The following is a 15,402-nucleotide window of genomic DNA, read 5'->3' on the forward strand; positions in this document are numbered from 1 at the left end:
CTGCTTTAGCAAAATGATTATGGATGATTCATATGTGAACCACAAGACATATGTATCTTAAAAGACTAGTTATAAGAATATTATGACAAAAACATTGTTGATCCAGATATGTATCAAGAAACATGGAGAGGTTAACCAAACAACCCACAATAAACTAGACTGGTAATGATAAAGCTAAACTTACTGTAATTTATAATTAAAAAGCAAGAATAGCAACAATCGAATGTCATAACCAACCCAAACCAACACGGATGATACACTGAATTGTCCTGAATTAAAATTGTGGGATTTACAACTATGTGCATGTGCTTTATGATTGCTGCCAAGCCCTGAGTATTTGCCAGGCTGCCAGAAGAAAATACCAAATTAGAATAAATTCTCATTGCATGTTGATTTCAATTTGTGAAGAGCAAATTCTAAAAACCCTTAATAATTTATTTCTGGTTGATAGTGGCTCCAAGTCAAATGCAGGTTTTTTAAAAAACTTAATAGCATTGCGCATCTTTCACCCCGAAGGACCGGTAAGAACTGACCCACATTTCCGAATCAGTTCACAGGTCCTCAGGAGGGCTCAGCAGCCATCCTAGGAGGGTCCCAACCCAGACTTTAAGAATCACTGCCCGTGAGCTGTGAGAATCTCAGATATGAAGTCCTTCCTTTGATCTAAAACTAACCTCAGCCCTGTTTCTCCTGCATCCTAGGAAGCTGGACATCATGCTCACCTGCTCACCTCTAGCATCTTCAGTGTCCTTGCTCTGTCTTCTATTGTGTCTATAGGATGCACAAGTGTGGCAAGTATACATAGGGACAAGGACTGGAAGTCTCTCCCATCTTAAAATATAAAAATTTTAAAAAGAAAGAAACGAATCATGCTGGTCTCTACCTAGTTCCCTGGGTTCTCTCTCTCCTCCCCTGCACAGACTGCTGAAAGAGTGGTCCACACTCCCTGCCTCACTCCCTCCCCTCCTCTTAGCCTCCCCTTAGCCCACTAGAGTAGCCTTCTGACCCTACTTCTTCCCACAGGCAGCCACTAAACACAGCAAATGCCTCTCGGTCCTTACCTTACTTGATCTCTAAACAGTATTTGACATGGAAATCTCTCTCCTCGGGAAATTCTCTTTCTTGCTTCTAAGAAACTATACTCTCCTGGTCTTCTTCTGTCTCTTGGCCACTTACCCTTCCCTTTTCATTCTCTCTTTTATAACTTCTCAACTGATTTTTCGTTTTACATTACAAAATTTAGCCTTGTTGTAACTAGTCAAATGATACAGAAGTTTTTAAAAGAAAAAGCATTTCCACCCTCACTTTTCAAGGTAACCAATAGTAACCGTTATATGGGCTTAAACAGCTTTTTCTATGATCATAAAAACACACACACACACTTGCATATAAATAACTCTTTAACCCTGTGTCTTGTTTTCCCTAATGGAGTCATATTATACACAGGACTCTACCAACTGCTTTCTAAATAGCCACATAATATTCCACGGCACGGATTTATTTTTTATTTAACCATTCCCCTAGCAACAGACATTCAGGTTGTTTGTAATCCTTAGCTACTTGATCGTGCTACAATAAATATCCTTGTGTATATACCCTTTACTAGTGGGATTCATAGTTCTTAGGAGATAACTAAAACTCAGCTGTTGGGTCAAAGGTTATAAATATTTTACATTTTAATAGAGTTTAATAGATTGTTTTTCTAAAAATTTTGCAGCAGTTCACATTTGGACCCATGAGTTTGCATCAGTATGAGAGAGAGCCTCTTTCCGTTCATCCTGAGTCACTGGATAACACTGGCTGTTGTCACTCTTTAATTTAATGTTGGCCATCCGATAGCTGGAAAATGGTATCTCAATTTAGACTCAATGAATGAAGCTGGGCAATGTTTTTCACTTGTTTACTGGTCATTTACATTTCTCCTGTAAATTTTCCCAACAAATCCTTTACCCATTTTGCTTAAAGGTTCTTAGACTTTTTTGTTATTGCTGTGTATTAGATTTACTAACCCTTGTCTATCATGTGTATTATACATATTTTCTCTTTTTGACTTCTGACTTTGTCTAGGGGCTCTTCTGACATCAGAAGGAAATTTAGATTTCTGTAGAGTTAAATCTGGTTAATAACTCAGGGGTTGTTTAACCATTTTCCTAGTTTTTCATCTAACATTGTTACAATTTTATTTTTACATGTAGATTTGCAATACACATGTATATCTGGAATATATGTTTAGGTGGTATGACACAGGAAGTACGTACAAGGCTGATTTTAGTACAGTGCCTGGAACACAGAAACCACTCAATGTCTGCTGAATGGATAAATCAATAAACAATTTAATGTTAATTCCTAACCGTTTTTCACCACTCCTAGTGATTTTCAGCAACCTGCTTTACAAAAGTTGCTGTCACCAGTGATGTCTGGAAACTAAGTACTGGCTCCTTGCTCCTGTCCTCCCCCCGCACACACACCCCCCCTCAGATACACCAAGGTCCCTAGAACTAGTGGTTTTAAAAGGAAAGCCAAGATTGGGAGTCTGAGTTTATCTATCACTTTTTGCTCTTTTATAGATGATAAAGAGTCCAACCTTGAATATTCCTTTCTGCAAAGTAAGGATGGAAAATTTTAAAAATACTTATAGTCTCAACAAGTAGAAACTATGTAATTATATGACTCTAAAACTCATAAAATATCTAAAATAAGGTTGAAGCTAAGCTTGAAAAAATTCACATTCAGAGGGACAAATTCATTTTATTTTATTATTTTTTTATAAATTTATTTACTTTACTTATTTATTTTTGTCTGCATTGGGTCTTCGTTGCTGTGTGGGGGCTTTCTCTAGCTAGAGCGAGAGGGGGCCACTCTTCGTTGCAGTGCGTGGGCTGCTTACTGCGGTGGCTTCTCTCGTTGCAGAGCACAGGCCCTAGAGCACACAGGATTCAGTAGTTGTGGTGCACAGGCTCAGTAGTTGTGGCTTGCGGGCTCTAGAGTGCAGGCTCAGTAGTTGTGGCTCATGGGCTTAGCTGCTCCACGGCATGTGGGATCTTCCCGGATCAGGGCTTGAACCGGTGTCCCCTGCATTGGCAGGCGGATTCTTAACCACTGTGCCATCAGGGAAGTCCCGGGACATATTCATTTTATAATTTAAGTGTAGAAGTAGTCCTCCTTTCGAGTTAGGCTGGTCATCTTAAGAGAGACAATAAAAAAAGAACTAACATTGAACTGACTTTCAGATACCTTTCTCCAATGACTAAGTTTCCTTGTTAAAGGTCAAGGCTCTGACCTCAAGTCACAAAACTCTGTAAAAACAAAAAAAACACTGCAAAACTTGGGCCCACTAAAAACCCTTTTAATTAACAGCTTCATTCCATATGCCTATGGATAATTTATAATTATTTCCCTTTCCTGCTTTTTAACTTCTCATTTCACTACTATTTAAGCAAAGAACAGAAATGCTCAGAGACAGTCCTCCAAACAACCGGAATGACCCTGGTTTATATAATCAACGTTTATTATCTGGCATCCTGCAAAAAGTACACGAAACATTACTCTGAATATGAAAATAGTTGTTTCCAGGAGTTCCTTTACAAACTACTTTAATATAATTTATTCCCCTTGGTGTGGCACGTGAGTTTTCCCTGAGTTGGTATTTGATTCCTAATGGATACGTAAGTTTGACTTTGAGAGCTTAAATAAGCCCAAAGAGTTCCAAAAATACAAATCCACACAGAGCTGTTTCCAGTTTCTGCAACTCTAACAGGATTGTACATGTGTTCCTTTCCATCTGGGAAATTATAAAAGAAACTCTTGTACCATGGCTCTTAGAAGCTAACATTACAGATGATTATCGTAACCACTAATGGCAGCATTTAGAAAACAGGGGGTGGTTACAGTGTAGTAGGGGACATTTAAAAATGTATAAGTATACATTTTCAGGGCTTTCTATCTGCGCCATTTGAAACTGCAACAAGCTAAAATGGGGGAAAGACGCCGAATCTGAAGCTAAAAAAAAAAAAAAAATACTGACTCCTACCTTTATAAAAGCATGTCAGGCACTGATACACATAGGGTGAGGCAATAATGGCCATGATATTTTGCTGAAAACTAACTATGGATTTGGCTCGGCACTTGGCTGTAGCACAAAGGGGTTCCTACGGCTTGCAGTGAATAGTCACTAGATGGTGAGTTCCTTGCAGGCTGGGAGTTTTTCCTGTTCATTTTTGTATCCCCTGTGTCTGGAACATAGTAAATATATAGCAAATTGGTTGAAAAAAAGCTGAATTAATGCAGGAATGACTGTAAGAATGAGGAAATAACGGAGTAAAACAGAAAATGCTTTTTGCTAGAAAGATTCCCAATATTTATCTCTTTAGTTCCTTAAATCTATGACTACTTAAGATTTTATCAAAGAAAACTCAAAGCTGAACCATAGGTAAGCAAAGGATATACCGACTAATAAAAGTTAACATTCTGCTTAGGTCATAATGGTTTATCTATACACCTATTCTCAATCGCCGCTCATTGCAAATATCCAAAGGGTGTAGAAAAGACAACAATTAGCCTTGGAAATGAAAGCAAACCCAAGTACAATTTATCATTATGTTGTACCTTTCTGATATGCTAATTTTCCAAGTGAGGAAAGCAGCCATTAAACAAGCCCCTATATGTTGAGTGTCAATACAGGAACAAACTATCAATTAACTAATTGGTGATAGACATTAGCTGGACAATATATATTACAAACCACATGTCACATAGGAAGACTAAAAAAGCCACTGTATTTCTCAATTCGAAAAGGCTTACAACAAAGCTATAACCATTACTAGCAAAACCAGTTTGTGGACATAAAGACTATAAGGAAGCTATTACACTGTCTGTCAAAAATAGAGTAAGAACCATTTAGAGTTACATTTAAAATGATATTAAACAAGACCCAGGATTAATCATGATTCCTAGGGCGAAAAATCTAGGTCTGAGTAAGCACCTCATTATACAAAAGCTATGAGCTTTTGAAAAGATGTAAGCAAATTAAAAATCCCCAAAACAGAACCTTGTTTTAAAATATACTAAGTGAGGTTTGTACTTTAGAGGCCCAGTATTTTGCTATTACAGATTCGTCATCAAATTACATAAATTTAGATTTTTCAAAGTCAGGTTTTTTCAAGTAAGAGAATAAGACTCTCATGATGCTACCGTTCATTTAACAAACATTTAACAAAGTAAGGAAAATAGATAATATGTTACAAATATTACGGAGAAAAATGAAAGCAGGGGAAGGGGGCAAGGAGTGAGGAGGGAATGGAAGTTTCAAGAGAGTGTTTGTTCCAAGACAGCTTATGGAGACTCAGCAGTGGCCTCCCATTACTTGCGACAGGAGATTTAGGATTAAAAGTCCTCTTGACTCACTGCGCTATATATCAGCATAAGTAGTCCCCGTCAAAATTTGAATTTGTATTCTACTAGCATTAAGACATGACAATGAACATGCTAGGGAACTGAATTAAATCTAAGCAAAAGAAATATGCAAGAATGAGGAAAACGATGTACCTGACAGAAGACCTTGGTCTCACTGCTAAGGGGTCTCTGTCCAATAAAGACACTGGTCATTTTTTTTGAAATCAGGTCATTTCCTCTTCATCAAAGTGCTGGGAAATATACAAGTGCAAGGAAAGGCAGTGTAGTCGGAAAGCAAAATGGATACAAGAGTAAGGAATCAATGGGCGTCGCGTCCTGTCAGGCCCTTTTGCCCTGGGCCCCTCCTTTCCATGCAGCAGGGGTTGCTGCACTGGGGTTGGGGTTCTGAAGGCCTAGTTACTGCTTATCTCACCACATACTGAGTTCTTGCCTAAAAACTACTTTGATATATTGATATATCTTGTGAAGGTAGCCTTTAAGAGAGTTACGTCTGATTTGGTTTCTCCAAATAGAAATGGGAGTAAAAAGATTCCCTCTGCTTAGTCCAGACAAACTGGGCCACTCCCCATGTATTTTACTAGATCTTGACTAACACTTTTGCACTTGCCACTTCCCTTATCAAAAAGCTCTTTCTCTTGAGGAGGTTGGGAAGGGCAGAATAGGTGAAGGGGATGAAGAGGTACAAACCTCCAGTTATAAAATAAATAAGCCACAGGGATATAAGATACAGAATAAGGAATATGGTCAATAATATTGTAGTGATCATTTCATAATGTATGCAGATGTCAAGTCACTATGTAGTACACTTGAAGGTAACATAATATTGTACATCAACTATACTTCAATTAAAAAATAAAACACAATTTAAAAATGCTCTTTCTCTCCTTTTCTTAATTGGTGTGACTTTAATTTCATTTTTCTTTTTAAAGATTTTTTTTAAGTGTGGTCCATTTTTTAAAGGCTTTATTGAATTTGTTACAATATTGCTTCTGTTTTATGTTTTGGTTTTTTGGCCGTGAGGCATGTGGGATCTTAGCTCCCCGACCAGGGATCGAACCCGCACCCCCTGCATTGGAAGGTGACATCTTAACCACTGGACCGCCAGGGAAGTCCCAGTGACTTTAATTTCTTTAACTCTGATTGTAAATTCACTTGCTCCATTAAGATTCCTTTCAACTGCAGTGTGATCTATGTCTACCCTTGGTAGTTTTTACATGTTGCCTCATGAATTCCCCATGCCGTTTAAGCAGTGTATATTTTAAATTCCAAACAGACTGTGAATTTCTTGAGGGCAGGGTAGAGATCTCCTACTTCCTATTATGTCTAATAACAACAGCTGACATTTATTCAGTGTTTATTCAATAGTCACTTTCCTTAGTGCTTTCTACGCATTATCTCATACAATTGCCATAACAGCCTTATAAGGTAGGTACTATTATTGTACATTTGCAGATGAAGAAACTGAGGCTTGAAAGTGATTAAATGGTGAAAATGAATTTTGAACCCATGTATGCTGACTCAGAACCTGGACTCTTAGCCACGATGCTATACCCACTGGCATGCTGTTGGACACAAAGAAAAGACTCAGTATCAGTTCTCAAAGAAAGATATAAAAAACTTGGAAACCCACATGCAGAAAAGATAGCAGAGATTTACTAAACACGTACTTGTCCTCCATTTAGTGTCTAAATCCTGTGTGCTCCAAACGACCATGAGCAACTTAAGCAGCCATTTCTTATTCCCTTTTTACCCCAAATAGACTATCCTGCCTGCACCAATGGGTATTCAAAACTAATTGAGGAGTACATGCTTTATGTGTTTTAATGTTTACTTTTAGAAACTGTGGAGCAAGAAATTTAAAATTTTAAGAGTATGAAGACTAAAAGCTATAAAGGTCACCATGCCAAATAAAATGTATTTGTTTGACATCTTCACACAGACTCAGTGAAGGAAAGAGGATGGCTTCCCCAAGAACACTGATGAGGGTTGTGGAGTTCTAAGCCATAACATCAATCTTCCTTCAATTCTGTACGATTAGGCACACTCTATGATTAACTAACTGTACTCAGTGGAAATAGGAAGAGCTGATTGTTGGGTCGGGAAAGGATAACTACGATGTTCTTGAAACAGCCAGCTCTTAGAAGGGGAGTCCAGGATACCAGGAAAGAGCTGCTGTCACCTACCCGTGTTTTCTAAAAGTGACATCTTGAGTTCATTACTATGAGATGTCACGATACAGTATGGGGTTAGGGTTTTTTTTTTAATATATCTTGCTTATTAGTTTCATAAACAAAAACCATTTCACTGCTCTCATTTATGCAGGAATCTGCTTGTGAAGCTGTACTTAACCTTAATATGTTGGTTATAGCTTCTGTTTATAAAACTAAATTGAAACACATGTTGTGCAAACAACTTTGGGGAAAAAAATTCCTGGCTCTTTTAAAATAATGATGATCAAGATTTCATTGGTCAACTACTGTCCCAACCGTTATTATACCTAACAGACATAGCCTTGAGAACCACCAACTTTCTTTGAATAATCACAGCATTGACTACAAGGTGTGTAAAACGGAGCCTTCTCTCCAGAGGGTTAGAGGTTGTGGTGTGGCGGGGGGGGGGGGGGGGCGGGGGGGGGCGGGGGTTGCAGTACAGCCAGGGTCCTCATTGGAAGCACAGGATGTTTCCTGGCTTCCACCACCTTCTCTACTCACCAATGTTTCTAGAGAAAGAATCTGGAGTGCGGGGGTTTCCCCTATTACCCTAACAATGTGTTCTTAATGAGTCTGATAGGAAGCTAGGTTTATTTATATAAGCATCAGTTTTTGTAAGTGTTTTACAAATCAAACTAAACCACATCCTCAGGCATCTGAGTTGTGATTTTATGCACACCTACAGATACAAACCTTGTGCCAGACTGTCATCCAGGAGCCCAACAAAACAAGTTAAAACAATAGTGAGTTTTCTTTAAGCGCATATGGAACAAATACGACACCATTTACCACATCCCCAGTATGGTTCCATAACTTAAGGAAAAGGTAGATAAAGCTTTTATGTAAGTAGTTCATACAGCTCTTTGTAAGGGATAGAAAAAGACATTTGAAAGGGTAGCTGATACAGTGGCTATCTGTGACGCTACCTGCCTGACACCTTCTCTTCTCCTGGGAAGCCCCTCTCTCTTCTAGTCCCCACCCGTAAGTTCCGATCCTTACAGCTCATGGCAGAGATGCCAGTTCCAACCCCCTGAGAACAGCTGATGGGTCCTGGAAGAGCCCAGTCCTTTTGCACAGGCAAAAGAAACTGTCAGTAGCCATATTTCCCATTCATGGAAGAGGCCAGGCTGTAGGGTGAGAGAATAAAGCCTGCACCCTAGAGACACAGAGCTGAGAGAGAAGAGCGTCCCGGGCAGCACTCGCACCGAGTTCCCGTGGTGCTTCGTCCGGCTGCGTCCTGCCCCTACTGTTGTTTGGCTTTTCAACCTTCTCCCAGCTTTGGAAAGCCAGTAAATTGCCCTACGTGCTTTATGCTGGTTTGAAGTGGTTTCCCTTCACTTATAACCAGCATTTTCTCTTGTAAATTGTTAAACTAACTAATATAGATGATAACCACGGCAAATTGAAATTTACAGAACTAAGTGCTAAGAAGAGACTTTTGTTCCTGAGTTATCTGAATACTTGTTACGTGCTGTGGAGTGCCAGGCCCTAATCAGAGCCTAGAAGGGGCTTTTAGGACAGAGGGGAGCAGCACGCCTCCGCACGTGCCAGAAGAAAGCTTTGCTAGAGCATCGGCCGCAGCATCGGGCTCCGGCTGCAGCGAGGCTATTTTCCTGCACTTACTGCTTCTCGCCCTGGTGGACCTGAAACAGCACAGTAAGCCATCCCGGGCCTTGGATGGAAGAGCCTGCACTCCCCGCTCTCTAGCCACCCTAAACCTCACCCAGTGAATGAAAAGGTATTGGAGGTGCCAACGCTAAAGGCGGACAAGCCGCAGCAGCAAGCCGTTTGAACACACACGTTTTGCAAGTTCATCATACAATTTAACAACTGCATAGAAATGGGGATCTTTTAGCTACAGAAATAAAAAATTTTGCTAAGAGTTTGCATGTTTTTATATTTTTTCCACATGACATGCTAAATGTGGGCATTATGGAAAGCAACAGGTTTGCAAGGCTTTGGCAAATGTATATGAAAGTAGCCAAGCACAGAACCAGGCATGAAGAATGTGCCTGGTAAATGTTAAGTTTCATTTCTCTTACTCCTTCCTCCCCGACTCTTGGTCTGACATCATTTCCATTACCATGTTATTCTTTCTACTATTAAAGCTCCACCCTATCCTTTCCATGCTAGGTAGCTTTGAGTTATAGGGTTTAGAGATTCTTCCTGGGTGGTTGTGTGTGTGAGGACAGAAGGGAACGGCACCCTAGAAGTGCATAATACCTTTGCACCTACCCACCCAGTGAATCATTTGGCTCAAACAGTCTGGTGCCCATGGCAACTAGGCAACTGGTTACTTCCACGCTGTTTCAGCCACCTGGTACCGCACCCTCATTAATTGGCGACAGTCACAAGCCACAGGTGTTAAAACAGAGAACGGAGCCTACTAGACACTCTCTCCTTGAAGTAATCAGAGATCTTTCGATTTGCATATTGATGTTATCTGCAGAACCTAAAGGGCAGATAGGAGCTCTGAAAAGAACTAGAGGCTTAGAGCCATATCCCTCTGGAACTGGCTGGAGGAATGATTCCAGAGCAGAAAATGAGCTCTGAGAAGTAAATACTGCATTTCTCTCAGATTCAAAAGTGCACCCTGGCTCTACAGTGGCCTGGCATTCCAGCCCCTCCAAGGTATCCTTCCAGCCTCATTTTCCCACTCTGCCGCTGACACACCCTAACTGCAGCAGCTGTCCGAACTCCATCCTGCCACTCAATCCTAAATGCCTTCTTCCCCAAACCTCCCAATTCTATCTGTTCTTTAACAGATGCCATATCCTCTCACAAGACTTCCTGATCCCACCCTCTGAGGTAATGGTTTCTCCTCTGAAATCCTACAGGTATTTAGCTACACCCTTCATATGGTAACATTTTATTGTTTCATCTGCATTTTAAAGTTACTTAGATATGTGCTCTTATCATGTATCTGGCTGAGTTCCTTAAAGGGCAGTGTTTCATTCACTGTCGTGCTCCCACTGCCTAGAATGGTGCCTACTACAAAAATAGGTACCCAATAAGTATTTGATGAACAAATGTATGAATATGTGTATGAAAGAATGACCACATATGCTTTCCAGTAATCTGCTGATCCAAAAATGGGTTCCACAAGCAGACATCCCTAGCAGAAACAGCAGAGGTCTATGTACCTTATTAACTTGACTTTCTAATATAAATCAGTAGGTGTAATTTGGGGCAGAATGAGCCATTATCCCTTGGGTTCAGGTCATCCCCTAGAATAAGAGGAAAATTCAAGTTCAAACACTTGACTGAGAGAGCAAACCCTATAAGACAAAAAGGCAAGAGCAATCTTTTTGCCATTTCTAATCAACTTCCAAACAACACACCATGTGCTATCGCTAAGTCAATACTCATTTATGATTTACCTACCATGGGCGAGACATTTTGATGGAAACAATAAGGAAAAAAAGAATTGCAAGAATCCATCTCCCAACTTAAAGAGGCAGATGTAAACACATGAAGATGAGAAATGTTCTTTTTTGCTTCTTCAATAAGAGATCCGATAAGATAGGACACGATTAATTCTTAAAAGGTAAGGCTGAAAACGCATCAGTTTTTTCTACGTATTGAGAGTGAATTCATCAGACTCCTTCCTGGCATTAGACTTTTATAAGAGAGGAGATAAAGCAGGAGAGTAATGGGCAACCTAAGAGGAAGCAAGCAAAGCTTCTAGAGGTGGTAGAAGGCAGCGAAAGGAAGCTCTGGCTTTCCCAGCCTGCACGACATTAAACAGTAAGCTTTGGACGTTTTACAGTGATGACAGTCCTACCACTTCCTTACTCCAGACTATCTAGTTCAAAATGTGTAGAGACAGGGGCCCAGTAACAGACCCCAAATGCAGACGTGGCATCACATTTGTGAACAGCCGGCAGCTGAATGAAGCCTGTGTGGATGGAGCCTTGCGAATCAGACTAGCAGCACCAGCTTCACCTGGGGGATACTTAACAAATGCCTAGATGATCTGTAGAACATTAAAGTTTGAGAAGCACCGGCTTAGAGAACTGACACTTAAGGGAGAGAAAATAGGTCCAAAAATAGAGAACTGAAAAGCAATGGACTAAGATATCCATCCTGTGATTAAACAGGAGGAGAACACAGATGAACTGTGATGTTGAACGGGGCTGTGGAAGACTGTGGAAGGTATCTGAGACAAAGTTTAGGATTTAAAAATAAGTATCTGTGGTATATTCCAAAACCTCAGAGTTAAATGGAGGAAAGAATCGTGGTAGAAGCGGAAAAGTACAGTAAGGTACTCTTCAAATATTCTTCTAACCGGCCACATCCATAAGCTATGGAGGAGCCAGAGAAAGGGACCAGGTCAAGAGAGCTGGCACTGTGAACACTATCCCCTTCAGGTCAATGACGTTGTAAATGTGCCAAAGGTGAAATGACAGGAACAAAGGGTAAATAAAATCAGAGAACGTTAAAAGTAAAAAAGAGGGCTTCCCTGGTGGCACAGTGGTTGAGAGTCCGCTTGCCGATGCAGGGGATGCGGGTTCGTGCCCCGGTCCGGGAAGATCCCACATGCTGCGGAGCGGCTGGGCCCGTGAGCCATGGCTGCTGAGCCTGCGCATCCGGAGCCTGTGCTCCACAACGGGAGAGGCCACAACAGTGAGAGGCCCGCGTACCGCCAAAAAAAAAAAAAAAAAAAAGGAAAAAAGACCCCTTCGAGATCTGGGCCAGGGATTGTTACCCTGTGTTCTGGGGAAAACTTGGGATCATGTGTACCTGAGAGTATATGTCTTAAGACATATACCGGGCATTTTGTATACCAGGCACTGGGAGAAAGATTTCATTTGTAAAAAGGTTTCTATTATATTAAAAATAAAGTTTGTAGTCATTGATTCAATACCCACACTTCATAGATTTACAGATGGAGAAACCGAGATAAGGGAAGTGATTTGTCTAACGTGCAGAGTTGATCAGTCACAGGGCTGAAACCAAAACCCATGACTGCTGACTCCTGCATCAATGCTTTTTTTCACTACATCAATCTACTGTATACAAATCTTCTTTGAAAACTCTACGTCGCTTACTAAATGAGGTCTGTGTGAATCAAAAAGGAAATGTAAGACCCCCCCAAACAGGAGGAAATTATTAAGAGTAGAAATTTTCATATGAAGAACATATTATACTAAAAAGTTCCCAAAATGAAAAACTCTAAATGTTGGACTTAGCATACATTAACTATTGAGTAGGTGGCTTTGTTATTTAGAACTTTACTAATTATAGAGGTGCTGATGACCAGATTTAGAAGAACTATAAATTGAGTTAGACTTTATCGTTGGCTTGGGTTGGTAAAGAATATTTCTTTAATTTCTAAGCTAATAACAGGTTTAAGATAGACCAATTGACGAACATTTGCAGTTCTGTGCTTATGAACAGAAACTGTGACATTTCATGATACATCAATGATGATGAAAGTACTGAAGCATCCTAGCAAGTTGCAATTCTCCAGGGAAGCTACTAACAGCTTAACATTTCTTGTTCACATTAGAATGTGGATTCAACTTACTGATAAAAGTTTATATCAGATAAGCATGAAAGAATGCAATTAAGATAGCAGACTAGGTTGAACCCTTTAGCTCTTGGGTCTCTTGGGTCTGTTACTTACTGAATCAAATGTTGCTAAGTGTACATGAAAATCTGCACAACAATCCAAAACAGGTTTCACAGACTATGTCAAAAAACAAACAAGCAAACCACGTTTAAAAAAAATACACGGGCAGAAAACCTTCCCAATGCCTCAGCAAACTCAAAAGGGCTTTTCCCCCAGATAAACCATGGCTGGACCTACTAAGCCTATGCATCCTGGGCAAAATATATTGCAGATTTCTTTTATTTTCTTCTGTCTTCAATTATTTCCATTCTCCTTCTATACTGAGTATACCTTTGGGACTGACCTCAGGATTCATTCATTCATTCATTCATTCTACGAACATGTATTAATACCCTATTCTGTGTTAGGCACTACCTACAAGGTGCTAGAGACACATGCCCTCAAAGCCTTTACACACAAGTAGGAAAACTAAATAAACAATAAAAATAATAATAACTGACCACCTGATTAAAACTGTTAGAATAAAGGTGTATTATAAGAGAGGTGTGAATCTATGGCAGGAAGAAGGAGAGGTGTTAAAGAAAGGGCAAAACTGGCTGTCACATACGGCTTTTCAAGGAGGTAACATTTTTAATTGGAAGGAATCTCAGTGCTCTAAAGGAATAAAAAGTATAAGGGAGTGAAACAAAGAGAGAACAGTGCATAGAAAGACACGGGGGTACAGAGGTACATGGCACATTCAGGGCAGTGTTCAGGAAGGCTGAAACAGAGGACACTAGTAAGGAGGGGTGACAGATGAAGCTGGACAAGTTTAAGGGACCGACCATAAACAACCTGGATGCATTTCAGCCAGGAGTTTGTTTTTTTAAGGGCAACACAAAAAGGGATTACAAACAAGGTAGTGAAATGATCAGATTGCTTTAGAAAGAGTATTCTGACAGCTTGGGAAAGATGGACTGGAGAGCAAGGCTGAATGTGGGGTGAGGGTGGGAGCTCTACAGTGGTCCAGAGCAGAACGAGAAGGATGTCTCCATAGAAAGGCAACTTGGTGTAGGGTGTTGGAGCCCAAGCAGAGTGCAGAGGGTGCCCACACGAGGGAGAGACAGCAGCAACAATGGGAGGCTGGTCACATGCGGGGGTGGGGGCTGTGTAACTAATGGAATATATCCATAATATATTATAGAGAATGGGAACGGGATTTATCACTGGGTAATATATCCACAATATATTATGGAGAACGGGAACGGGATTTATCGCTGGGTAATATATCCAAATTATATTATGGAGAATGGGAACTGGATTTATCACTTTCAAAGAAGAAAGTTACAAATACATACAAAGAGGAAGAAAACAGAACAAATCCAGCATATTAAATTGGTATTGGAGGTATCCGTATGAACATAGTTGTTTAATATACACGGATAGATATAGAAATAATATTGAGCATCAAAATAAACAATGATGTAAGTCAGAAAGAGAAAAATACCGTATGCTAACAGATATATATGGAATCTAAAAAAAAGAAAAAAAAATGGTCAGAAGAACCTAGGGGCAAGACGGGAATAAAGATACAGACCTACTAGAGAATGGACTTGAGGGTACGGGGAGGGGGAAGGGTAAGCTGGGACAAAGTGAGAGAGTGGCATGGACATATATATACTACCAAACGTAAAATAGATAGCTAGTGGGAAGCAGCCGCACAGCACAGGGAGATCAGCTCGGCGCTTTGTGACCACCTAGAGGGGTGGGATACGGAGGGTGGGAGGGAGGGAGACACAAGAGGGAAGAGATATGGGAACATATGTATATGTATAACTAATTCACTTTGTTATAAAGCAGAAACTAACACACCATTGTAAAGCAATTATACTCCAATAAAGATGTTAAAAAAATAAATAACTAAATAAACGATGATGGTAACTAACTATAATCCATTAAATCAAATGGGAAATCATGAGTCCATACTGCTATAAATAAAGTTTCATGAAAAATGAGACATTTGTATGGTTTCAAAGGCCCTCCCCACAAAATACTTACCAATTACAAAAGAGAAAAAGTAACTTTGCAGGGGAGAGCCTTACAGACAGCACTTTAAACAAGAAGTCATGAAGGTGAACACAACATTGGTAATGAGTCAAACAGATAGGGTGTGCCACGTGAGAGAGGGCAGTGAGAAGAACACAGCACCACTTCTGTGATATTCCT

At 40.1% G+C, this 15,402-nt stretch overlaps 1 protein-coding gene across 6 annotated transcripts in view; it reads right to left on the minus strand.

The window, feature by feature from the left end:
• The window catches only part of BABAM2 (BRISC and BRCA1 A complex member 2), a 446,047-nt gene that overhangs the window by 204,895 nt on the left and 225,750 nt on the right, over window positions 1-15,402 (minus strand). The gene's annotated exons all lie outside the window — the stretch shown is intronic.

Source organism: Orcinus orca, chromosome 13 (genome assembly GCF_937001465.1).
Source record: "Orcinus orca chromosome 13, mOrcOrc1.1, whole genome shotgun sequence".
In the NCBI taxonomy this organism is placed as follows: domain Eukaryota; kingdom Metazoa; phylum Chordata; class Mammalia; order Artiodactyla; family Delphinidae; genus Orcinus; species Orcinus orca.